Source organism: Sorghum bicolor, chromosome 1 (assembly GCF_000003195.3).
Source record: "Sorghum bicolor cultivar BTx623 chromosome 1, Sorghum_bicolor_NCBIv3, whole genome shotgun sequence".
In the NCBI taxonomy this organism is placed as follows: Eukaryota; Viridiplantae; Streptophyta; class Magnoliopsida; order Poales; family Poaceae; genus Sorghum; species Sorghum bicolor.
The window spans coordinates 40,755,293-40,781,236 of NC_012870.2; the positions used below are offsets into that span (position 1 = coordinate 40,755,293).

Below are 25,944 nucleotides of genomic sequence, written 5' to 3' on the forward strand. Positions count from 1 at the left end.
CCCAAAAACCTAATTGCCGATCCCCCGTGCAAGGTCTCGAACGGCAAGGGCTCCGGAGGCACCTGCCCTCTCACTCCTCCGTGCGCGCGAAGTTACGAGATGGGGATTCCTACTTTGCAACGGAACTGTGATCTGTGTGTTCTCTCTTCTTGTACCAAGGAGATGAGTCTCCTATTTATCCTTGTGGCTGGAGAGGAGAGGAGGGGAAGGGACTCCCCTGCTGGCGGCTGAAGAGACGGGCATCATCAGGGTTTTCACGCGGAGCTGAAACTCCCTCAATTAATTATCGAAACACCCGCAGATAATGAGTTGAAACTCCCACATAATTGAGTTGAAACTCCCGTACCATCAGCCAGCCACTCCAACCCTTGGACTTGCTCCTATTTGGTACAATGTATATATTGTCCATAATTACACACCATAGAGTTTATTGATTTATTAAATCTAAATGGGTCTAACCCATAATAAATCCAACATATATGCCTACCGCATAGTGCTTTTGATTTTGCAGGTACCAACCATTAAGGTGTTGTTAGCTTCTATGATTATCAGGATCTCAACCCAGGTGACCTTGTCTGGTCTAAAACTGTAGGTACTCTCGCTACTGCAGTTCTATCATTCACTATATTCTTGCTATTCGCCCTCATGTTGTCTTCCGTAACAGCCTACCTGGAATATTGGATCAGTATTACATATTGCATTTTATGTTAACCATATTTCTTTAACCTCATTTGAAATCAGCCATTGCCATATCTTATGATGAGTGCTTGGTCTATTTTTGCTTGTTTTACTCATTTGGTGTACCTGTGCCTTCAAATTAGGTTACCACTGCTTATATCCATGCTGGGTTTAGTTCTTCTCTAAGGAATACTTTGCCTCTAGGAATCTGGCTACAGGTTTTTGTGATATGTTTCCGTCGCACCCGCTTACCAAAGCACTAATAATCTCTTTGCATAAACACAGGTAATCTTTGTCTATTTATCTCCTTATAAATAGGTAATATCATAGACAGGAACACGGACTATATCACTGTTTTGTTCACTATGCACTTATATTACTGTCGATTCTGTTTATTACTGGCCATTCCGCCTATGGTTCAGAACACAATGGACTAACAACCGATTTATCAGCCACAGACATTTGGCTGTGTCAAAAAGAGAGAAAGTTGCATTCATTCTTGAGCAGGTATTATGCCAGTCTATTATGTTAATACTTCGTATTCTTACTAAAATGTTGATTCATGAAAAGCTTAGCATGACCGTTGTCATAGGTCTGCCTATTCCTACATCATCAAACCCATGTCCGAGCACAAATATTTTTTTGAGGAAACTCCAAGCAAAAATATTATCAATGAAAATCAGTACTACATTAGTTGACGCAGATCCATCAAAGAAAAGAAAAACCAATGCAGATACCCCTCCCCTCCTACAACTGAAGTGCATCTACTATGAACTGATAGATTAGTACACTACTGGCTCATCTGTTGGGAGGATGTCTCATGCTATTTTTTTTCTTTCTATTACAAAGAACCAGGTTATTTTCCTTTTAAACAGAGGCTGCGCAGCGAGATACAAGTGACAACCATCCAAGAGCAAGATTTACACATTATAGATTCCAGGCTTATAGTGTCTTCACCTATAATGTATATTGCGTTTGCTGCCACATCTATATAAGACATGTAGTCTACTATTCTTAGTTTTTTTTTGAAAAGAATCTACTTATCCTATGCTTGTGAATATGTATCACATTATAAGTGTTAATTTTTGCTTCTCTAGGAATTTTATTGTACTTTATGTGTACACTCTCTCTTAAATTAAACCATTGCGAGCTTAACAATGACGCACTTCCTACGCGTGCAAGGGCGCGCGCTTTCTACTAGTTGCATCTTTATTTGCTAGCTCGGTGCTGACAACAAAGGCATTCTCAACTCAAGAGCCTTATTCCCGCAGTTTAGGCCTGTTTCCTTCCAAAAAAATTTGCAAAATAGGAATAGTAGCACTTTTATTTGTATTTGATAAATATTATCTAATCATAGACTAACTAGGCTCAAAAGATTCGTCTCGTAAATTACAGATAAACTGTGTAATTAGTTATTTCTTTTATATATACTTAGTGCTCCATGCATGTGCCGCAAGATTCGATGTGACGGGGAATGTTAGCCGTTTTGCAAAATATTTTGGGAACTAAACAAGGCCATAGTGTATCACGGCACGGCACAACAAGTCCACAGTTGGCAAGATTTAAATACCTGGATCGGTGGATGATGCCATTTAATAGGAGATGAACGAATGGGGGCTCAAAGAAACCCTGTGATTGATGACTTGTTCACCCACCGCTGTGGTGGAAGACCCATGTGAAAAGAGTATCAGCATAGAACTGAGCTTCTGGGTTCTGGTATCTAATCACCACGCTAACATCTTGAGTCAGTTCGGACGTCTTGCAGCAATGGAGAAGATTTGACTGCTGGTGATAAGCTCAACCCTCCTATTACCAAAATGTTGACAGGTTAACAGTCAAGGGGACAACCTCTCGATGTGCCACACTGTATTCCCATCTACTTCTCTCCGCGAGTATTGCAGCCTGTTTTCATCAAGGTATCACACGTATCAACATACATGCTGTCCCATCCTGGGGCATACAGGGTTTCCAGGAAAATGGATAACAGATAAGGCCTCGTTCGGCAGCTTTGGATCCAATCCAGGAGATAATTCAATCTAGACCAGGAATCAGTTGATCCACTTGGTGGCACTCATTCCAGGCCTGCGTTTTACTCCTCAGCGGAACCAATCCAGGAGGCTCCAATTTGCTGTTCGGTTTGGCCAGGGATTCATCCAGGACTGCTAACAAGATGTACACGTACATATCCAAGCATTTAACTAACACAGCAGAATATGATCAAGCTTGAAACAATTTAAATTGCCATGCAAAACAAACCCAATAGAAATTTCAAAACCTGAATACCTGATAAACAAATTGCAGACACACAAACTGAACTGTCTAGCACCAACTACAAGATTGTTCCATGCAAAGTCACACATTCAGCCTTACTATTCCGTGTGCAAACACTTATAAAATAAAAAGATCGTTGCTATTGATGACGTTAGTGAGACACCAAAGTATACTTGCAGATTATGGTCTTGTACTACTCAAAATTTAACCAAATCTTTATGTTGTCATGCCGAACTACTTCAGGTTCTCAAACTCAGGTGTCGCCGCTGTTTGAGATTTGTACCTGGCCTTTGCATCAGTCCTGACCTTGGAAAGCCTCCTCCTACAGTGACAAATCAAGAGCAAACAGTCACTCCAATGTTACAAAAAATATAGTCATATCATAATGCCAATTATTGCAAAAAGAACAAAAATGACATTGAAGGCGAGGAGATGAAATGGAGACTGGATTGCTTGCCTGTTGGCATGGATAATCAGGTGGGTACCAGTACCTGCAAAAGTTTACAGAACATCTTCAGTGCCTTATAAAAGAAATATATAGTGATTGCACTGAGCATTAGGCCCATCGCTGTCTCTCACTCCAAGGGACATATCTACCAGCTAGCATGGTTGTAAAGACTAAAAATTATCTCAAGCACTATTATATGTCGAGCTAAAATAAGGGCCTCTTTTTAGCTCTCGCATCATATTACTCAGTATTAATAGTTTATTAGGAAAAAGTGCTTGTTGTTCAATGCTTCTGCACCTTGCAATAACCTAAAAACATCTGACGAGCTGACAAGATCATATCAGAACTTCAGAAGTACTAATCGTCAACAAACAAAATGTCAGGTAGGGGACCTCCAAATAAACATGAAAGCATACTTCACCACAAGAGAGATTAAATTAAACAAATGCCATCCTTATGAATTCCAAAACTGATCTCAAAGAATTATCTTGTAAAGCAACTATATAGAGTAACTCATATAGCAAAGAAAGAAGTACAAAAATCCTACGACACCTTCTAGTGAGTACCGCACTAAATCAAACTTATCTAAGAGTAGCAAACTTTCAGTAAGCATTGTGTGGACAAACAGAACATTCAGTAAGCAAACTTTCATAGTTTCAGTAAGTAAACATCAAGTTTTCAGCAGTTAAGTAGATTGACCTGTTAAGCAAACTTTCAGACTGATCTTGCAGTGAGAGAGGCATTCTACAACTGAAGCATATAATTTTATAGTCATATAGAAGCTAAATATTATTGACCATGTCATTCTAGAGTACCTTCTGGAGTTGGTACCGAATCCCACGAAGGCGGAGGTTCACCTTCCCCAACTCTAAATGGTGGTGGAGAGATCTACAAGTAACAAGAAAAGGTATCTGTTAAGCAAAAAACAACATCAAATAACAAATGGTGCTGACATGCTGGCAACTCAATATCTCAATGCAAACATGCGTGTCACAATTAAGCCTGCAGTGCCAAATTCGGCCCAAAAAGATTGCATCCATATACTACTACCTTCAAGGCTTCAACCCAAAAAACCTAGAAAATTTGTAGTATAAGTCATCTTAAAAGTTTTTTTTGACCAATATTAATCCCACTTAGGCTGATATGTTACACGAGTAGAGAAAATCATGAGTGGAAATGTAGTGAGAAGAAGAAAGTATTATTCAAGATCTCAAACAATTTATACGAGTGTACTCACGGTCTGAATGTTGTATATGACTATGTGTGCATATATAATCGATGAAATATCAGCAAGTGCTTCCGGGCTTTTTCCATGAGCAAATGCCTGCACCGATCGCCAAAGTGACAAAGGCTCGCTTTGCGCCTAACTGTTAATTAGCAATAACTCCTGAAGTTTTAGGATCTCCACTAGTCCAGTATATGTGTCTTTTCTAGTGCTGCTCTGTATAGAAGCATTCTCTGTATTTTACTACTACTTACTCATTAGCTGGACGATTATTTAAAATGAAGGTGAGTAGTGAGCTGCCGCAAGCAACTTCAGCCAATTGCTTGCAATGAAAATGTGATAGTGAAGTGGTTGACGTCTGGACTGAAAGATCACGTTGAATGTTCAGTGAAAAATCAGGTTTTCCTTTCCCTGATGATAGATGAGATCTTGGCATTTTGCTGATCCTGATTGCTGCTTCTAGTGTCTGCCCCCTTTGTTCTTAAGACCTTCATCCCTTTAAACATATAATGACATTGTTAACCAAAAGAAATGATCGTCACATTTTCTTTTTGTCCCCCACAACAGCACCATGATCACTTCTCCTGAACCATGCTGCCCGGTCTGACCCCGTGTAAAATAAAATACTCCTAGGAGATAGATAGCATGCTCTCAGTCATAGCCACCCTTTCTGGTTGTTGCTCCTGTTAGGCTATGGAGTGTTGATTACATTACAGGCACGCATCCGTGTTTGCTTGTGTGTGCAGATTACAGGTGAGATGGTTGGGGAGGTGAAGGCCGTGGCAGATATGCATCAGAGAAAGGCTGAGATGGCCAGGAAATTTGATGCCTTCATAGCACTTCCTGGTACAGTAACTAAGGGCAATTTGCTCCCCGTCCCCTCGACTATCTTGGCCCCAACCAGTCTCCATCCGCTCCTCAGCTCAGCCCATCCGCGTCCCACGCCCATGCGCTCGGTGATTTCTTCATACGTGTGTGCAGTGTATGTGGCCCAAGCACACCTCGACCCAACGGGCGCTGGCACAAGATGTGGTCCTCCAACATCGTTGCCTCAGACCTCAAGGCTGCAAGAACCCTAGCACCAGGGAGAGGAGGGGGCAAGGAAGACAAGGGTGATGCGTTACCGGTCATGCAGTCGAGACTGTTGTGGGCCAAAATGAACAAGGCCTAAAGGATGATTGAAGCATACCGGTCATGCAGTCGAGACCGTTGTCCTTGCCAAAACTCAAAAAGGGTTGGTGTCAATCTGTAGCCACCACAGTGTTCAGGCGTCGGAATCAAGCTACTGCAATTACAGAACACGCCAAGGGATTAAGATTTAAAACTTCAGATAACGCAGCTAATTCCAAAATTCAGTAGCTACAAATTTCTTCACATAATCAAATATATCAAAGTTTAACAGCTTTGAGCACGGTGCTCTTGATAAGATTCGTATTTCATAGGAAGCATGCCCACTAATGCCAACACAGTTGTTCATGGTGCATGAGAAAGGAATTGAAGTTGGATAGAAGAGTTTTGATACGATCAGCAAAATAGTAACACCAATTTTGAAAACTAAGTAACAATCTCTGATCGGCAAATTTAATTTTGTTAGGAGGTTTATATCCAACTTATCAGCTAAATTTTGCCATTCTATGCATTGTTTAAGTTAAAGAATGATCAAAGAATTCAAATAGGGTAGCGAACAATAAAAGACATTTGAAGAGATTAAAAAGTATATGAAATCTCCGCCGGTATTAATCCCTCCTCAGGAAGGGAAACCTTTTAAGTTGTACATAGCAGCCGGTGACCATACAATTGGATCAACTTTAATGGAAGAATTTGAGGGACAAAAGAGTAATCTTCTATTTAAGCAAAAGGTTATTGGATCCAGAAACAAGATATTCTCCTATTGAAAAGCTATATTTGTGCTTATATTTTTCATGCACTAAGCTTCAACATTAGTTGTTATCTTCTGAGTGCACACTGATATCTATGTTTGATGTGTGTCGGTGTCTGGATTTGGGGTCCAGGCACCAACGAGTAATAAGTCTGCATGTCCTTTTACCTGGATGGTGATGCAAGAGAAACACAGGGGGTTTATACTGGTTTGGGCCAACGATGCCCTAAGTCCAATGAGGGGATCAGAACCTATATTCCCTTGCACCCGAAAGTGCTTGTAGTAGGGGTGTACAAGCTAGCTGCAAGAGAGGGATCAAGTCCTAGGTCTCGGCTTGGAGAATGTGGATGTGAATGTGAGTCTGTTGTTGTCTAAGTTGTTCTTGAGCTTAGAAGTTGTCTAGCTGTGTAGTCACCTTGTCTCTGTGGGGTGCCCTGCCTCCCCTTTTATAGCCACAAGAGGAGGTAGGGTTTTACATGTGTAAATGTTACTATTTATCATTCAGGAGAGTTACGGCGTTGGTGATGGAGATTGGCCACCATGTCCTTGCGGTAGTGGCAGCGGTGTGGTCGTCCCTGTTGGTGGTGTTGCCGAGCCCTGTTTGGATCATGACAGTCCCCTCCGAGGCCATGTACTCTATCCTACACTAGTAGAACAGTAATTGGCTGGGCATGGTGACAGTAGTTTGAGTTAATGCCTCCCATTCCACTTACTGTCACGTCGTATCCACAGTGACATGGGTAAGGTGTCACAGGGACGGGAGTTGTTGGAATAGTGTGCGTCGTATCCTGCCATGGTATGGGAGGGACCATGGCCGACGTCGCATCAATGGTACGATTGTCGTGTGTGAGAAGCCTAGCACCGAGGCCGACGCCTCCCATTCCACTTCCTGTTGTGCCGTACCCACAGTGACATGGGTAAAGTGTTATAGGGACAGGAGTTGTTGGAATAGTGTGTGTCATATCCTACTATGGTATGGGAGGGAGCATGGCCGGCGTCGCATCAACGGTACGATCGCCGTGTGTGAGAAGCCTAGCACCGAGGCCGAAGCTCGGGCGAGGCGTTGATTGCGCTCGAGGCCAGGGCTCAGGAGAGGTGTTGATTGTGCTCGAGGCTAGGGCTCGGGCGAGGCATTGATTGCTCTCGAGGCCAAGGCTCGGGCAAGGCATTGATTGCGCTCGAGGCTAGGGCTCCGGCAAGTCGCTTGTTGCGCTGGAGGCCAGGGCTTGGGCAAGTCGCTTGGTTGCACTCGAGGCCAGGGCTCAGGTGAGTCGCTGGTTGCACTCGAGGCCAGGCTCGGGTCTTATTGCTTATCCCTGTAGATCTAAGTTCCTTTTTTGCCGCTTTTTTACCTTTTGGTTAGGGTATCCTGATTTATGGTACCTAACAGTAGCCCCCAAGCCTATGGAGGGGTTTGAGTACTCCTTCAGAGGCTCTTTTGAGGGTTATGTTGTTCGACCGAGGCTCTTATTTTTTCTAGAGAGTGCGCGCGAGCGCACCCGCCGGGTGTAGCCCCCGAGCCCTTGGAGGAATGGTTTCATTCTTTCAAGGGCTTTAACTCCTTATTGCTTAGGGGAGCCTTTGAGGAACGGAGTGTATGTTCTTTACATGCAGTGCTCGTCTCTCCGATGCAGGTGAAAGCCCCCGAGCCTCTGCCCATGGGCAAGGGTCGATCAAGAACTTTCCTGACTTTTGTTTATGCCCCTCGTTCATCCTTTTGTTCGGAGGAGGGATAGGAGACACCGCACTACCCTCGATGGGCGAGTAACGATGCTCCTAGGGAGCTACTAACGGGTAAGTCCAAGTGGATGTCCGAGTCCCATTTGGTAGGGGTTGGCTTGCGGCCTTATGGGAACATCTCAATATACAAGAGGGCAGTCACGGTGGATGTCGCTACCATTCGATAGGTTCTGTGGGCTCGATGCCTCCCTCGATGGGATCCCACTCACGCGACACCCACATGGGTCTCAGACATGACTTGTAGGGATGTGCCGAGCCTCTTTTGGGCTCAGGCCATGGCCTCTTTGGGGCTTGTCCCTGGTCATCTCTCGCTCTATTGTCCTGAGGCGACTGTTCAAACCCATAAGGACCGTAAGAGGCCAGGGCCTAGGTTTCTTACCTTGGTTGGCGTCGACCAGGTGCGGGGGGTCGGGCGCTCCTTATCTTGGAAGGAATCGCACCTGAGCAGTCGATGTGACGCTCCTTTTGATGTGGCTCCCGTTGGGAGTCGGAACAGCCGCGCCATTTTACCGTGCCCGGATGGGACAGTTCATCTACCAAATTTAATGCGCGTGTGCACGCAGTTAGTCATGGAAATCGAAGGAGTGGGCGCCTGGGTTACCGTTTGTGGTTAATGGAGTGCCTGACGGTTTGCTTCTTTTCACCCGTCTGCTCTGTGGCGGACGAGCTGTGGCCTTTCCCTCTATATAAGCCGGGGAAGGGGCGACTTAGTTTTTTCCCTTTCGCTCCTGCCTCCAACTGCTCTAGCCTTCAAGCTCCCACCGCTGTCTCCATTGTCACAACCGAGCTCCCACCTCCGCCGCCTCCTGCTTTGAGAGAAAAGTCATGGCCGCCGACGACACCTGGCCGGCGAGCAACGTCACTGGTGCTGCCCTCACGGTGCGGGTGAAGGGCAGCCTTCTCTGTCCCATTATGGACGAGAAGATGCCAGAATGGATCGTTCCCCTGGTGGATGATAGGGAGCCAAACCCGCCCGCAGGCTATGTGGTTTGCTTCCTATCGTTCCTCGACCGGGGGTTCGGGATTCTAGCCAGCCGCTTCATGCGTGCTTTTCGCATTATTACGGGGTGAAGATCCATAACTTCAACCCCAACTCTATTGCATAGGCAGCGGTCTTTGCCGCCATATGTGAGGGGTACCTGGGAACCCCCCTCACTGGAACCTCTAGCTCCATCTCTAAACAACGGATATGTCGTCGAGGAGGGAAGAAGGAGTTCAGAAGCCCCTGAGGGTCGAGGGTTGCATGATTCATGATATGACCACGCCACAAAGCAAGATGTCACAAGCTCCAAGTCAAGCCATACAAGCTCCAAGTCAAGCTACATCCACTCAAGTTTCACCTACGCCGACACCAGCCTAAGTCATCGATGGACCAATTACACGTAGTCGTGCAAAGAAGCCACAACAAGAGGTCCACGCGCTACTTTGTGAGATTCATTTTAACATTAATGAGAATTATATACTACCTAAATGTTGTACCTTGATTGTACTCAGGTATATAGAAGAAGAGAAGGATGAATCAGACCATGAAGAAAGGACCAGTGCAAGTTCCAGAAGAAGTCAAAAACGGACCAGTGGAAGTCAAAAACGGACCGGTGCAAGAAATCTTCATAACATTTTACTCACAAAAGCTATGAAGGTCCATGAGGACTTGTTGGAAAGCTTGACGATTCTACGTTCCAATGAAACTAGTGGCGACCAGTTTGGATACTCCATATTGCCTGCAGTTTAGAATTAGTACAGACTGCTCAGAAGGTCAATAGTCTGTCGTGACACAATGTTGGTACAACTTGCCAAGTAAAACTGTACCAATCTACAATGTTTCGTGCTAGTTGGCATACATTGCTGGAAAGCCCTTTGAGTCTAGTTTCACACCTAAGAAACAGTTCATCATTTGGACTTCCTAATAAAAAGTTATGGTCAGTTTATTAGAAACTGCTCTGGAGGCCAACAGTCACGAGAAGCCACTTCGGAAATCCATTTCGAGGGGACCTTTCACATTGCCTTCCCTCAGAAACTCTATTTTGTTTTCATACCTATCTAGCAGGGCTGTTGCTAGTACAAATACCCCCTAAGACTCATTGTAATCTTAGACTTTTGATAATTGAAATACAGAACCCCTTTTGTTTAGCTGTGTGCTAGCAAATATTCAGAGAGTGATCTGTACCCCTTGCTCTTGTGATTTTCTCGCGGGATTACATAGGTGGCGGCTTCATCCGCTCTCAATTGGTGCTCCTACTCCTTTCAAGGTATTCCTTGATTGATTGTTGGCTGTGTTGGTTGGTTCCTTGAGAGTGTGGTTGGGCGAATCCTCGATTCAGGTTGCCGGTTAAAGACGGTGGTTGGCTTCGAGTTTTATTTGCCAGGTTGCACTAGTTATCGCTGCTTGCAGCAAGTTATCCGGCTGTTCTTTAGCTAGTTATCGGTGTTCATTGTTGGGCATTCTTAACGTCATTTCCAAAAGTAGACTTAGTTTTCTATTTCTGATAACGGCGCCAAAAATGCCGAACCTATCCCTTATGCCACTTAAGCCAAGTTGTCATCCCCAGCATGACATGAGGGACGCAGTATTGAAATATGCAATTGCTCTTCTGAATAAATAATAAATGAGATCTGCAGGCGCACAGATTAATACCGATGTAGCATTTTAACCGGGAAGTATTCCAAGTATCGTTATTTATATTTTTACCACTGGGAAGGGATTGCTAATCATCAATGTTGATTATGGAATGGAATATGGAATTGAGTATCTATCATTGCATGTGTAATCGAGAGCATTTATATATCTCTTTCATACAGGGGTAAATGTCACATAAAATATAGATAAAGTATGATTGGTGACAAAGATAATTAATCTGATCAGCATAACTAGCCACATATAATAATGATAAGCACCTCAACAGATATTCTAGCAAGTCATTAGCATGGAATTAGGATGAACTACAAGAATATTTCCTAAGTTATTCTTAACTATAAAGTGTAGCATATCATAGTTAGTGCAATTATACTTGGCAATCATTGCGAGACAGGACGACGCCCATGCATAGTGATATTATCAAGGAAGATGAGAAACATAACAATCACTCCCCTGTAATAATGTTGCTCTTCCTGCCCTATACACAAGAAGGGGACTATATAAGAATCAATGGAGCTGTCACCACCACGAACTACCCCGCGATCCGGCATATAGGGTACAATCGCAGATAAATACGGTATAGGCACCACGCCTACACAATACTTATCATTTACCCACTGTACATATGGATAAACGCTATACGATCCTAAACATGTATATAATTCCAATCTAACTAAGCCAAGAATATAACTATGATAAACTAAGAACAATATAATTGCAAATATAGACAAGTAAAGCAAAGTCATAATCAATGTATTGAAGTAGAACAAAGTCATATTTATAATATTGAAGAACAATGATGAACAAATGAAGAACAGTAGAGGAATTACCAAGAATCCTCTTCACAGATCCGGAAACCAATCGAAGATTGATTCCTTCTAGTTCTAATCCTATGTAGCTATGCTAAACTAGAGATCTAGTTGATGTGGTGGCTCTAGGGCTTGATCAGAGACTTCTTCTCCCGAGATGAATGAATGAATTTGGGTTTCAGAGGTCCTTTCCTCCAGGGGCCAGGGGGTCTGCTTATATAGTCCCTCCAAATGAATATGGACCGTCGGATCAAACCGACCTTAATCACACGTTTTTCCTTAATCCCTTAGGTCGGTGGAGCATGATCCGCGAGGTGGAGTTTGATTGGCTCACAGGCTAGGGTGGGCGCCCAAGGGGGGAGGGCGGGCGCCCTGCCCTTAGGCCCGTTCGGTCTCCCGCTCGTTCACGTGGCTTCTGGACTCTTCTAGATGTTGGATAATTGCGGTGCACGTTAATATCTCTATGTAAACCCGACGTGTGGGCCCTTCCTTCATAATTCCTGATAACCCCCTGTAGAAATAGACAAACACAAAACTCGTGGAATTCTGTCAGATAAAACCCTAAGTCTAGGTGTCGGTTGCATTTGGATCCCTTTCTTTGTTTATTTGTTGATTATATTTGATACTTAAGGACCGTCAACAAACTTCCCCAAGCTTACCTGTTGCTCGTCCCTGAGCAAGGACAATCTCAGTGATGCATCAGAAGCTGCTGTAATGCCTTTAAAAGTTGACGGTACACATGCTTTCAAATGAGGTCTCATCTATGAGTTAGAGTAAACTGTCAAGATTTAAAACTTACTCATTTTACCTTTTACCATGGGACTTGTCACCGTCACTTCTGTCTTGAGCAGTTAAAAGATAGAACGGTCTAGTCAAGCGCCATGTCTCTTATTCTTGATCAGCTATAGCTCTGGAGTTGCAGATTTTCAAATAAAACTCAGAGATTCCTTGTATGACTCTCTCATATTTCCCTTTTGTGGTATTTCTGGATCCTTACCAAGGTAATGATGGTATATGCCTTCTCTCAAGATATGTGGTATTTGTGGTATAAGGCATAGTGATATTGCCTTCTCTCTCATCCTACTCTAATAAGGCTTTGATATCTGGAGCTCATAGGTGGGAGATAAAGTATACATACTTACAAGACATTTATTGCATAGTCAAACCATGGATCCAGAGAAACAAGTCATAAGTCAAATCAAGATGTGCATGTGTGGCGAATGAATGGTGTATGGTGATGATGGTGATAATAATGGTGAAAGTCTAATTCTACTTGTGCTCTTTTGAGGGGATACATACCTTTCTTGCTCTTTTGAAACTTTTTGAGGAGAATGAGATGCTCTATATTTTATTTTTCTTTCCTCTTAGGTGGGTATCTTGTACCGCTAATTCTACTGTCGGACACTTGTCCATTTTTACCTCTCGTCTCACTTTTTCTTTTCTTTCGAGGTTCTGGGCACTTGTCCCTTTTTATTTCCTCGTATTCTTTCTCTCTTTTTTTAGAGCAATCATCTTCTGAAATAATATAGGAAGTGGTAGTAACCAAGATAACTTGAGCATTTATTTCACAGGGAAAAACAGAAATAGGAGAATATTTTTGGCTATTCTCTCCCGGATTAGGAGTAGAATACTTTTGGGTGGCTCTAGAGATGGAAATGAGTGGATATATGTGGATGCGTACTTCCGAAGTAGAAGCAGCATGTGTGAGTGAACGTGCAAGTGAATCTTGATTTTAACCGCATGACAAGCTCCTAATGGTCTACACAGCTTGACCACACTCAATGCTCATAAGCAGTAAAAAGTAAATCTGTGGCTCAAAGTCTAGCAAGCATGTATATATGGCTGTGATAGGAATTTAAACTCTCATCATATAGGAACTCATCATGTGTTATTTTAAAGATTTTCAAAGATAAAATTCTCCAGAATTCTAGCATCTCTAGGAACAGATAAACAGCAGCTCAACCTTCCCATATCATATCTGTTAACAACTTCGACTTTAGATCAAGTTCTCTTCCTACATGTTCAGGTTTAGAGCAAGCTTTAAATTATAACAGTTATGTCTAAACTCGAGAGAGAACTTCAAATTTGAAAATTAGGCAGAGCAACTATTCATCATATCCATGCTAGAGTTTTATTAAGATTCAGTTTAGCATAGCCACTTTATTTATTTATTAAGCACACTAAGCAAAAGATATATATATATATAAGCACAAAATCTTTATTTGGTTTTTCATGGTTATGTTTATTTTTATTTTAATATAGTATAAGTATATAGATAGAAATACTTAGCGGGATAAATGGGGTGCTCTCTCCCAAGCTGGATTTTGACGTAATTTCTTTTGATGTAGCTAGCAGGTGGTGGAGGTGTATTTGAAAGTCGGCAGCACCCTGACAGCGATTAGAATGTCCTCCGTCTGCTAGTCTTCTTGATCCTTGAATTCTGTGGAGCTCAAATAGACAACAAAGCTTTGTGGAACTGATTAAGTGTTAGCATGAATATCTAGCCTTTATCATGTTGAGCCTCCTCAATAAATGTTACTCTCTTTGGTAGGATCATAATTTTATTTTTGTATTTTCATTTTTATAGAGCAGAAGAATATTTTTATTTTATTATTATTATTTTTTTATGCCACCACAGTGAATGTACTTATGAGTTTTATGCCACTTGTATACTCACATGGGGCTTACTGGTTTTAATATTTTTATTTTTCTTTTCAAGATGATACGAACTTGGTTAACTGAACTAGCTTATTTTTAAGACAAAGTAAATGATTTGAAAGGAAAGGGATAACTACCAAGTTTACCTCTTGGCAAGGCGTTTGGTGTTTTTAAGTCCTCCGAACAGGACTCTCCGTTTTCTCAGTCGTCCAGGGATTCGCTGGATGGCGTAGTCGGTGGTTCCGGCGGCGCCTCCTCTTCGTGTATAACTATCTTCTCTTTCCACACCTGACTCGGTGCTAAGGTCTCCTCAGGACAGTTCTGTTCAAGCTTTATGTCATCAGACCTGTAACACCCTAGGTGTTAAGCATGCACTTAGTCTCATAAAACATTCATAAGCATTCTCATTAAGCATGGCATAAGCATCACATCCCATGAGCATAATAATAATTCAAGTGTGATTTTATGTGTGCTTTATATAGGTGAATTAAATATGATTAAAAATATTAAGCTTGCTTCTAAAATTGTGAAATATTCAAATTAGGTTGAATTGTGTGTTAAAAGGTTTAAGAGTAATTTTGTGAAATTTTTTGGAGCCATAAGATTTGAGAAATGGACTTTATACAAAAATCCCTAAAATGAATTTATTTAAAAACCTAGAACTAGTTTTAATCTGTAATTCAAATTCTATTTGGAATTTGGCTTTGCTTATTAAAACAAAGTTGTAGGGTTTTTGTTTTGGAACAACTTTTATTTTGGGAGAAAAAGGTGAAAGTGATTTTCAAATAGTCCAAATAAATTTAGAAAGAATTTGAGAAAAGAAATTCAAAAAAAGAAAGGGGACAGACGCTGCTGGGCCGACCCGCCTCCCTTTCGGCCCAGCCAGACAGCGCGGCCCGCTTCCCCTCCCCTCTCTCTCCCACGCGCAGCGCCCGCCTCGCTCCACCCGGCGCCGACCACGTAGCGGCCGTACGCCGGCGTTGGACGCGCCGCGGCCGGCCCGCCTAAACCTGGTCGGGACGCCGCCCCGCGCCCCCAGGCCACTCCACTTTGTCGCCCGCTCCTCCCTCTCTTTTTGCTCCCCGCGCGAGCAGCAGCAGCCGCGGCGGCGCTCCGCCGTGCGCCATTGGCTCCGAAGCCCAGCGCTCAACTCCGGTCACCCGCGCCCGATTAAACCCGCCCCCAGCTCCGCCTCGACGAGCGCAACCTCGTGCGCACACTCTCGGCCGCCCGCATCAAGGTATTAGGTGAGATTTTACCGCCGCGACATGGCCGGAGCTCCGGCGAGCTCTCGGTCCGCGCGAATCTTCCCTTCCCGACCCCCTTTCTCTTCGTTTGTTTGCGCGTTGTGGTCGTTGTGCTCCCGCGAACCCTAAGCACCCCTCCGTTCGCGCTCTATCGGCCGGAGACGGCCAGACGCCGGTGAGCAGCGCCACCGAGCTCCGCCGTGCGCCATAGCTGCCGCTAGGGACCACCTCCGTCGATGAGATCTAGCTCAACGTGTTCGCCTTGAAGAGACGAAGCCGTAGGTGCCCTCCGCGCCACCGGAGACCTCACCGTCGGCGAGAATCGGCCGGCCAAAGTTGGCCGGAGCGCTGCATGGCTGACCCGTGGGGCCACGACCCCTGGATCCCACCGGTCCTCTGCGGGTGTGGATCTGGGTGAATCTAGCATTTTTCGTCGGTTTTCTTAAATAAAGGTTTTCCAGAAATTGTTTAAATCTTGTAAAATCCATATCTTGAGTTCTACAGCTCCAAAATTTGTGATATGAACTTTATAATTCCAGATCTATAGCTTAGTGTAGTTGCATGTCAAGTTTGAGCAACTTTTCTGTACAAATATATTTAATCCATGTTTTTGCTGGAATTAGAAAATGCATAGAAATTAAAATATAACTCAGAAAAACATGAAACTTGTTTTGCTGGCTCTGCATGGATGTTTAGTCAGTGGGAAAATTTTGCTACACAATAATTGCTGTATGAATGAATTTATGGTGATTTAAATGCTTGCATGGCAGTGGTTTATGATTTTTAATAAATAATTGGATCATGCAATTAATCTGGAAACTTTTATGGTTGTTTCTTATGATAATAAGTAAATTATAAAATTATGAAATCTGCTGTTTGACACTTATACCACAGTAGAGTATTTATACTTGCTTTTGTGAATTAATCTTGTGATTTTGGTAGCTCAACATAAGTGTCCAAATATTATGAAAAATTTATGGTAGACTTTATGTTTGACTGGTAGTCTACTGTAATTTTTGTGGAATTTATTGATAAACAGAAATATATGCTATTTTGGTAGGCCTAAAAATAGATAAAGAAATTATGAATTGTTATGCATAAGTTAAGTATAATAAAAGGGGTTTGGTGTATCTTTGAAGCATCTTGTGTGTTGCTGGTTTCACTTGAGGACAATTTGTAGAAGAGAAGGAAATAGATGCTTAGTGTGATTGCATGTTCTCGGATGACGTTGACTACCTTGTAAAAATAGCTACTTCAAGCATCTATGCATCATGTCATGGTCATTTGTATTCTCTCGCATAAGCATTTCACCCCGGGCATCTCGCACTCCACTCATGAGCACACATGCATCATACAGGCTCGCAGGAGAATGAGGTGGGACCCGAGGAGCAGGAGGAAGCACAGGAGCAGGAACCTCTGGGAGTGTCAGAACTCAGAGAAGAGCTGCAAGAGTGCCCGGATCACAAGCCGAGCACGTTTGAGAAAGGCAAGCCCTGGAGCATTCTAAGTCTCCCTATTCTCGCTAACATAAATGATATATTATGCTTGTTTTACTATGTTGCATTTAAATGATAGGAATTGCTTTGATATCGTTGATGCATATGTACTCCTTGATATCACCATTTGTTTATCTACCTTGTCCTATGTAGATAGGCACGAAGTCTATGCTTAGCTTGCTTAGTCCAGTAGAAGTCGGGTGATTTCCTGTCACCTGCGAGATATAGGTGGATACCTCCTTGATTAAGCGGTGATTGCTTTGGGATGAATAACCAAGTGTGAAATGGAATTTGAGACCGGGCAGGGTCTTATGGTGGGTTGAATGTAGTGCCCCTGCCTGTGTCGATTAAGGACCAATCGTTGATGGCCCTCTTGTCATGTTGAACGCATGCCCCACACTTAGCTGGAAGGATAAGTCGTTCCGACCGCGAAGCCTGAACACTATTCGGGCCGGGAGTCGAGCCGCCATGCGCTGTATTGGTGATGGTTGAGGAGAACGACGAGGGCGCGGCGCGCAACCTTGGTATACCTTGGATACCTCGGTCGCCAGAACGGTCCTCGGGTACTGGCGGTGCCTGCCGAACCCGCGAATTGGTCCTGGATAGTGTAATACGGTGATCTGTAGCTCACTTGATCAGTGAGTGTGGTTTGTGTGGGAAATAACTCGTGAGCTGGTTAGAAATCGATTCGAATCGCCATCGCTCCTGGATAGTGAGCACTTGACATGAGCCCTGTCCTCGTAGTAAGGACTATGGAACACTTGGGTTATAATGATGAAGGATTGCATGAATGCTATGATGAGGTACCATCATATTACTACACTTGCTTGTAATAGTACAGGTGCAAACCTATATAATAGGTAATGATATTACTAAACTTGAGCTAATTAAAAGAAGAATGGTTTCTAGACTATGTTTAGGGGAGCAATGCTTTTACGCAAAAAGTCTCAACTACCCCACTATATAGCCTTCATGATCCTTGAAGAGTCTTTATTTTTGGTTTATGACGGGTAAGTCTAGCTGTGTACATTCTTGTACTCAGGGTTCTATTCCCATGTTGTATTGCAGATGGTCAAATGTACTCTGGTTATTGCATCCTCTGCTTGTACCCGGCGATGGGCGATGATTAGGCCAAGGGCGATGGTCACTCTGTCTTCTCTTTTGCTTTTGTGGGAATGACCGAACTATGGCACTGTATCAAACTGAATTTGTGTGTGTGTGTGTACTTTCAAACTATGAAGCTTCCGCTACATTGAGAACTTGGTTTGTAATAACTTTAAGAACTCTGATGTATTTTCTAAATGTTGTAAACTAGATGTAATTGTGAATGGTGACCGCTAAACTTATTACGATCTGGGCTGTATGTACGATATGTGGTTTGAAATCCTTCGAGATTTCACGGACTACCGGGATTATATGAGCTTAAGCTCGATGGTTTGACTATGCAAATGGTCGCTATTAGGCTTAATCTCTTATAATTTGGGCGGTTCTGTTACAAGACCTTACCACTTCTTCTTCGTAGTCTGCCCATCCGTCCTTGATGATTTGCCTCCTCTAGTTGCGGTTGCGTCGCCTTCAGAGGGGAAGTGCATGTGGACTTCTCCGGTTCCAATATAGATGATGTCTTTGATAGTTTTGAGGAACGGTCTTCCAAGGATGGTGGGTGGATCTTACTCGTCTTCTCCCATGTCAATGACGTGAAAATCATCTGGTGCTGAATATATATTGGTTGTAGGGGCATGGTTCCATGCAGGAGCTGATAAGTGACTGCGGCCATTATGTTGACGTCAGATCCGGTGTCGTAGAGTGTCTTCTGAAAAGAGTATCCGTTGATTGTGCACTCGATGCTTAGAACACCAGGGTCGTCCTTCTTGATCAGGAAGGGCGACTTGAGTCGATGATCTTGACCTCTTCCGGCAAGGATCCAATGTTCTAAGTCTTCTGGACAAGACTTCTCACCGTGTTCATCCTTTAGGTGCTTCATTTGATTAGGCGTGGGTCTTGACATCTGCACCTCTTGATACAATGTCACCCATATTCTTTGTTTGCCCAGCAGTTCGAAGTGCGGTGTTGGCAATATCCTGCTCAGTGTGTTTGTGCGCGTAGATCCAGGTCCTTCACTTGGTGGAGTCTGGGAGTTGTAAAACTCCTCCATGTTTTGCTTGAAGTGTACCTGTTCATAGAGACAAGGCAGAGATCAAGTGCATGGGCCCTGTTGGTGGAAAACACCAACAGAACCAAAAGTGTATTTGTTCTTCTCCAACCTTAAGCATGGTGAGCAAGACAAAGTTGATGGATAATAAGATCATGAGTGTAGCATTTAAAACATTTGTCAGATCAGATTGCTCGACCTAATGGAAAGATAATCTATCTATATTTATGTTTATATCTTCCAAAGACTGAATGTGCAATAATTTAGCTTATATGATTAGGAGTGTGGGATCACGAAGGTAGTACTAAAAACAAAGATTAAAGGACTAAACATGTTGAATTAATTGGGTTGGTTAATTTGGAGTTATAAATCATACATGTTTGTCTCTTTATTTATGTGAACACCAGAACCAAAGAGTGATGGTATAGTATCTCCTTGTGGAAGCTTTCCTTTCTTAGCGGTTGTGCATCGTGTTTGTGGCACCCTCCATAGATCATCTCGTTATGATGAATGAGCTATGTCCTTGTTGTGCAAATTGTTAAACTTCATGTGTCTCCTTTATCTCCAACGAGTTTGTATCTCAGGACTTCCCAGGTTGATATTGAAAGTTTTCCTGCAGGGGTTAGTCCAACAAAATATCCCATATCTACTATAGCATACTATCGGCTCAAAAATCAACCTAGACACCATGTCTAATTTGATTTAGGAGGGCATTTTAACCTAAGCACCATGCTTAATTTAAAAATCCTTTGGAAGTAAGATCATTATTCCTAAACTAAGCACCATGCTTAATTAAGAGATAAATGAAACTACTCCAAACCTAGACATATACTAAAGCAAATAAAGGTAGCATGAGAGCATTTATAGAGATCTACTCAAGTGTAGATGAAGTAGTGTGATTAGTATTTAACAAATTGAGCATGTCTCAAAGGTAAGGACAACCAACATAGCAACATGACAAAGGATGTTTTTATGTGAAGTACTCCCCCAAGCTTGAATTTTGCAAAATTCAAGTTTGGATGAATTTAATTCAATGTTGTATGATGATTGGTTGGACATACCTTGTGCTTGTCATTCATCCGATCTTCTTGCTCTAATCCCGGAAAGGTTAGTGGCAAGAATACCCGAAGGAATATTTTTACAATTATCCTTATATGCTTAATACACAAGGTAATGTTGCAAATAATTAAAAGTTCATGTTACAATCTGATCAGTGCTTGTTTTAGGACACTAAGCTTGTCCTTGGGAAACCATCAATTTATGTCAGCGAAGTGGTTTCCCTTCCAACGCTGACCTATATCAAGATCAACTCAACGAGATCTGCAATATTTATTATAGACATATGCATCGACAACTGCCCTTTTAAAGTTTTCATAAATAGAAAGGAAGAGGGGGTTGGAGATCTCAAATGTGGTGAGGTTGGAGAGACCAATAGATTGGGGAGATGTTTTATATGAGCAAGGACTTGGTGAAGTATTTATGAAATAACCTCCATGCTCACTGTTGTTTCTCTCATTCTCAAACTCCAAGGATGATTCTTCATGAATGCTTAAAATTCCTCTATGTTTGTCTCTCAAGTTTGTTTTATCCATCCATTCAATGGTGATAGCACATGGATTTTTAATGCCCTCTAGCCATTGATGTTGCTCTTTTCGATCCTCCTTATGGTCTTGGTGACTCTTATGCATGGGATGTCTAGAGAGATTCATAGGATCATCGGGAGGTTCAAGAGAAAGAGCATAGTAGAAATTATTAAGTTCAAGGATGGGTTGGATAGCCGAATCATGGGATTGAAATGTTTGGAATTTGGCTATTGAAACTTCCTTTCCTCGTCTGGGAGATGATTCCTTCTCTATCTCTAAGATTTTTCTATGAAGACTAGTGCAAGAAGGATGTCCACGAATGAAGACATACCTTGCTTTACTAATAGATAAAGAAAGAAAGACTCTACCAAAGGTTATATGATTAAGACTAATGTGAAAATATCGAGGAAAAACATGGTCTTGTAGGGCTAGGTTTAAACCAGAATTTATAGAAAGATTAAAAGATTCCCTAGGTGTAGCTAAAAGTTCATTATCTTCTTGATTAAAAGATAAGACCTCAGCTATAGAAAAGGGTTGGTTTTGACCTATTGCAATCAAATCCGGACACAGATCATAATTTGGGGTAGGACTTGTTGACTCCCATGGTCTATGGCTGGTCTTCGAAGGTGCAAAGAATTCAATAATAGGTATGGAACTTGAGTTATCTATAAAGATGGAAAAAATAAAAAGATAAAAGAATAAAAGTATAAAAGTATAATACAAGATAATAGCAAGACTTAAAGTTATCTTAGCAAACCGTCTTTCTCCCCGGCAACGGCGCCAGAAATGTTTGTTGATATTTGGTAACGCCATCAAGAAATGATCCGCAAGTGCACGGATATCGGGGAGCACTTCACCCGGGAGGTTTTCCAGAGTATCGTATTTATATTTTTACCACTAAGAGAAAGCGTGCATCTGACTAACCAAATCTATTGCTACTACCCTTTAGGCTACAAAGAATGTTTCTCGATGTGAGCGATGTATAGAGAAGACTGCAATCGTAGTCTCGTTCTAACCTTGGTAAGGATAATCTACTGTTCTATTGGGGAAGCTTACGGAATCTAGACACCACAAAGGATGTTCGACCCGCGCCTATAAACCCTACCCATCTTGCTAACAAGATATGGTCTGCAAAGCTAACTCAGAAATGTCACGTTCCTCGCTACTACCACGTTCCAGCTAGTCAGGGGATATCTATGAGTACCCTAGCCCAAACACCACATTTACGCTAGCAATGATTACTCTAAACTCAACCGGAAGAGATTAAAGTAAACTCATAAACCAAAGAACAATAAAATAAGAACTTACTAGAATTAGAAGTCAAATTACTGAAGAATCCTAGGAGCAAGCCTCAGGTTAGAAGACTTGATCCCGCAGGTACAACCTCGGAGTAGACACCGACAGGCCGGGCTTCCTCCGATCTACACCTCCACTCTATCTCTCTCAATCTAGTAGAAACTAGAAGATCTAATTCTACTCACATTGGATGCTAAGCCTAAAAGAAATTTTATTTAGAGGAGAGGTATTCCTTCGAGGGCTCCTCTCAACTCTATGATGAACTTGTTCTCCTCCAGGGGCCAGGGGGTCTGGTTATATAGTCCCTTCAAGTGAATCCGGGCCATCGGAACAAACCGACATTGATTGAACGGTTATCCTTGGTCCTTTAGGTCGGTGGAGCGTAATCCCCGAAGAGAGTCCTGATTGGACTCTAGGACAGGGCGGGCGCCCAAGGGGGGAGGGTGGGTGCCCTGCCCCGAGGCCCGATCGCCTTCCCGTTCGTTCCAGTGGCTTCTGGAGTCTTCTAGATGATAGAAAACTGCACGGCGCGTTAATATCTCTATGTAATCCCGACGTGTGGGCCTTTCTTTCGTATTTCCTGATAACCCCCTGTAGAAATAGACAAACACCAAAACTCATGGAATTCTGTCAGATAAAACCCTAAGTCTGGGTGTTGGTTGCATTTGGATCCTTTTCTTTATTTATTTGATGATTATATTTGGTACTTAAGGACCGTCAACACTCATCATCACTGAAAGGCGCAAGGAACTCCATCGGCAACATAAACACCATATTAACATCTGCAGATGGCCCCTTCCCCTTAGAATCCGACTCCTGCTGATCCCCAGATTTGGCAGAATTCTCTTCTTTACTCAGCTCTTCTCGTCTTTCCCGCTGCAGCCTTCTCTTCTGTGTCCTAGTTAATCCTTCTGGACACCATGGAGGAAGTTGTGGTTGTCTAATCGACCGGCGACGATTTTCCCTTGATTCCACCCGATAAGTATTAGCATCCCTGCAAAATATGAACTCCTCGGGCACTCGTGCATCCGCCAGTTCCTCAAGCTCTTTTTGATTCCTAGGAAAATACACAGCACACTCACCAAGTCTATCATGCACACTGAGGCTGCCCCTCAGCCGATCATGAACTGAGGCCCTTCCTCTAATCGGCCCAATAAAACGCCGATCATTGTTCTGATACTGCCGATTTGGTCTATCATACCAATCATAACCTTTGCACTCAGGGCAGTCTTTAACGGTTGGTAATTTAATATTTTGCTCCCAATAGTGGATGAAAAACGGGCAGTTCCAATGATCCTTATGCCGATTCCACTCTTGTCGGCGTCTTTCTTCCTCCTGACGACGATCCTCCTGTTGGCGCCGATACCGATCTTCACGTTGCTGTCAGGTCTCCCGATGCCTTCTATGAGTTATCACAATACCAGATCGGGGAGGCCTTCCTGAGCTGGTTCTTTCCTGGATCAAACCCTTGACTTTGGCGTCATCGGTAGTAATCTGGTGCTGAGGATCTACCGATGCACTTCTTTCAGCTACCTCTGATGTCAAGACTTTGGTCTTTCCCTTAGCATCCAACATATTTGTAGGGAAAGGATGTTGATCGATCTTCATTGACTTCTGAGCTTTGGAATATCAAACTTAATTCTCCCAGATTCTATAGCCGATTGTAGCTACTGCCCTAAAATTTTACATTCATTTGTACTATGAGATGTTGCATTGTGCCACTTGCAATATTTCATCTTTTTTAACTCTTGTGCCGATGGAATCACATGATTGGGTGACAACTTAATTTGCCCTTCCTAAAGCAAAAAGTCAAATATCCTATCGGCTTTGGTAATATCAAATGCAAACTTCTCTGGTTCTTAATGCCCAAAACGGCAATACATCGGCTTCTTATTCTTCACCCGTTCTGCCAAGCCGATGACTGGTTCTTCATCAGAGTCTGAACTTGTTACCTCATCGACAAATGACACCTTCTTATTCCATGCTCTCTTAGGTTCAAAAGCTCTAATATCTTGATCATAAATCCTTTGCACTAAATGGCTTAGACTTTCAAACTCTTGAGAAGCATATTTGTCTTTAATGTGTGGCAACAATCCTTGGAAAGCCAAATCGGCTAGCTGCCGATCATCCAGAACCAGACTATAGCATTTGTTCTTGACATCTCGTAACCTCTGCACAAAGCTTTCAACCAATTCATCATTACACTGCCTTAATCTGACTAAATCGGTAATTTTCTTTTCATGAACTCCAGAAAAGAAATATTTGTGGAATTGCTTCTCTAGATCGGCCCAAGTAATGACTGAGTTGGGAGGTAATAAAATAAACCAAGTAAAGGCCGATCCAGACAAAGATGATGAGAATAAGCGAACCCTTAACTCATCTCTATTGGCAGCTTCCCCACACTGGATGATGAACCTGTTAACATGCTCCATAGTTGATGTATCGTCCTGCCCAGAAAACTTGGTGAAATCCGGCACCTTGTACCGATTTGGAATTAGAATCAAGTCATACGCAGGAGGATATGGTGTCCGATAAGAGTAAGTGTTGACTTTGGGTTTTATCCCAAATTGGTCTCTCATCACCTCAGCTATTTTATAGGCCCAATACGCATTGGCAACTTGCCGATGAGCTAGTTGTGGATCTGGCACCTGCTGATAAGCTTCCACATGTCTCAGTGGTGTGCGATCTCCATGGAACATTAGATTAGCCATCGCCTGCTGACCACCAATTTGCTGACCAAGATTCAGCGGCAGGTTGATCAACCATTGATTCTGAAATCCAGGTGTTGACACTTGCTAACACCACTTGAATACTAGGTTGTCATCCCCAGCATGGCACTAGAGTGTACTATGGTATTTATACGCACACAGATAATCCGCAAGCGCACGGATACCGTTGAAGCTTTTACCCGGTTAAAGGTTTTATCGTATCCACAGGGAAACGGGAGAACTGATCTACGTTCTAACTTAACCAAGATAAGTAAATAGGTGTAAATAGGAAAGATGGTAGAATCAAATAAGAACAATATTAAAGGTAAGATAACAGTGAGTGATAATATGGGAGTAGAGAATAGAGCAATTCTAGTATATGGGCGATGGTATCAGAATAGAGAGGATAACTATGGTTTCTCTACTTCAAAGGGGTATGTCTATGTCTGGGACGAACCACGTGATAAGAGTACACCACAAAGGATGCTTATCCTTAGGCCGATAAACCCTACCCGTCCTGCTAACGAGAGGTGGACTACAGAGGACCAACGTAACTGTCACCTACGCGGCCTACCACGTGATCCAGCTAGACAGGGGATATCCACAAGTAATCTAGGTCTAAGCACCACGCTTACACCTTTACTACAACTCTCACCTATAGCGTCCTATAGATTAGAAGTACTCAAAAGAGTTGTGAACCAGAACATACATGATTAGTAATTGCATAATGATTTAGAAGTAGATTACCAGAGTCATCCCATGAGCAAGCTTGATTAGAGCTTGATCATGATGAAGTACAACCGGAGGAAGAACCGACAGGCCGGCCTCTCCTCTAATCCTCCTTCGCTCTCCATCTTGCTACTATCTAGATCTACTCTAGTTTAGAGAAGAGAGGAGAGCTCTCATCTCTAAACCCTAGCTTTTGCTCTGTCTATGAATAATGAATAATGATCAAGGGGTGCCTCCTCCAGGGGCCACGGGGTCTGGTTATATAGTCCCCTCAAGTGAACCTGGGCCGTCGGATCAAACCGACATTGATTGAACGGTTATTCTTGATCCTTTAGGTCGGTGGAGATCTCCCGAGAGAAAGAGTCCTGATTAGGCTCCAAGTTAGGGCGG

At 42.9% G+C, this 25,944-nt stretch overlaps 1 long non-coding RNA gene across 1 annotated transcript; it reads right to left on the reverse strand.

Moving 5' to 3' along the window:
• LOC110431743 lies at positions 2,199-5,963 on the reverse strand. Its single transcript, XR_002449188.1, has 2 exons — positions 5,812-5,963; positions 2,199-2,580 (listed from the first exon to the last, which is right to left on the reverse strand). It is a non-coding gene; the product is annotated as an uncharacterized LOC110431743 (long non-coding RNA).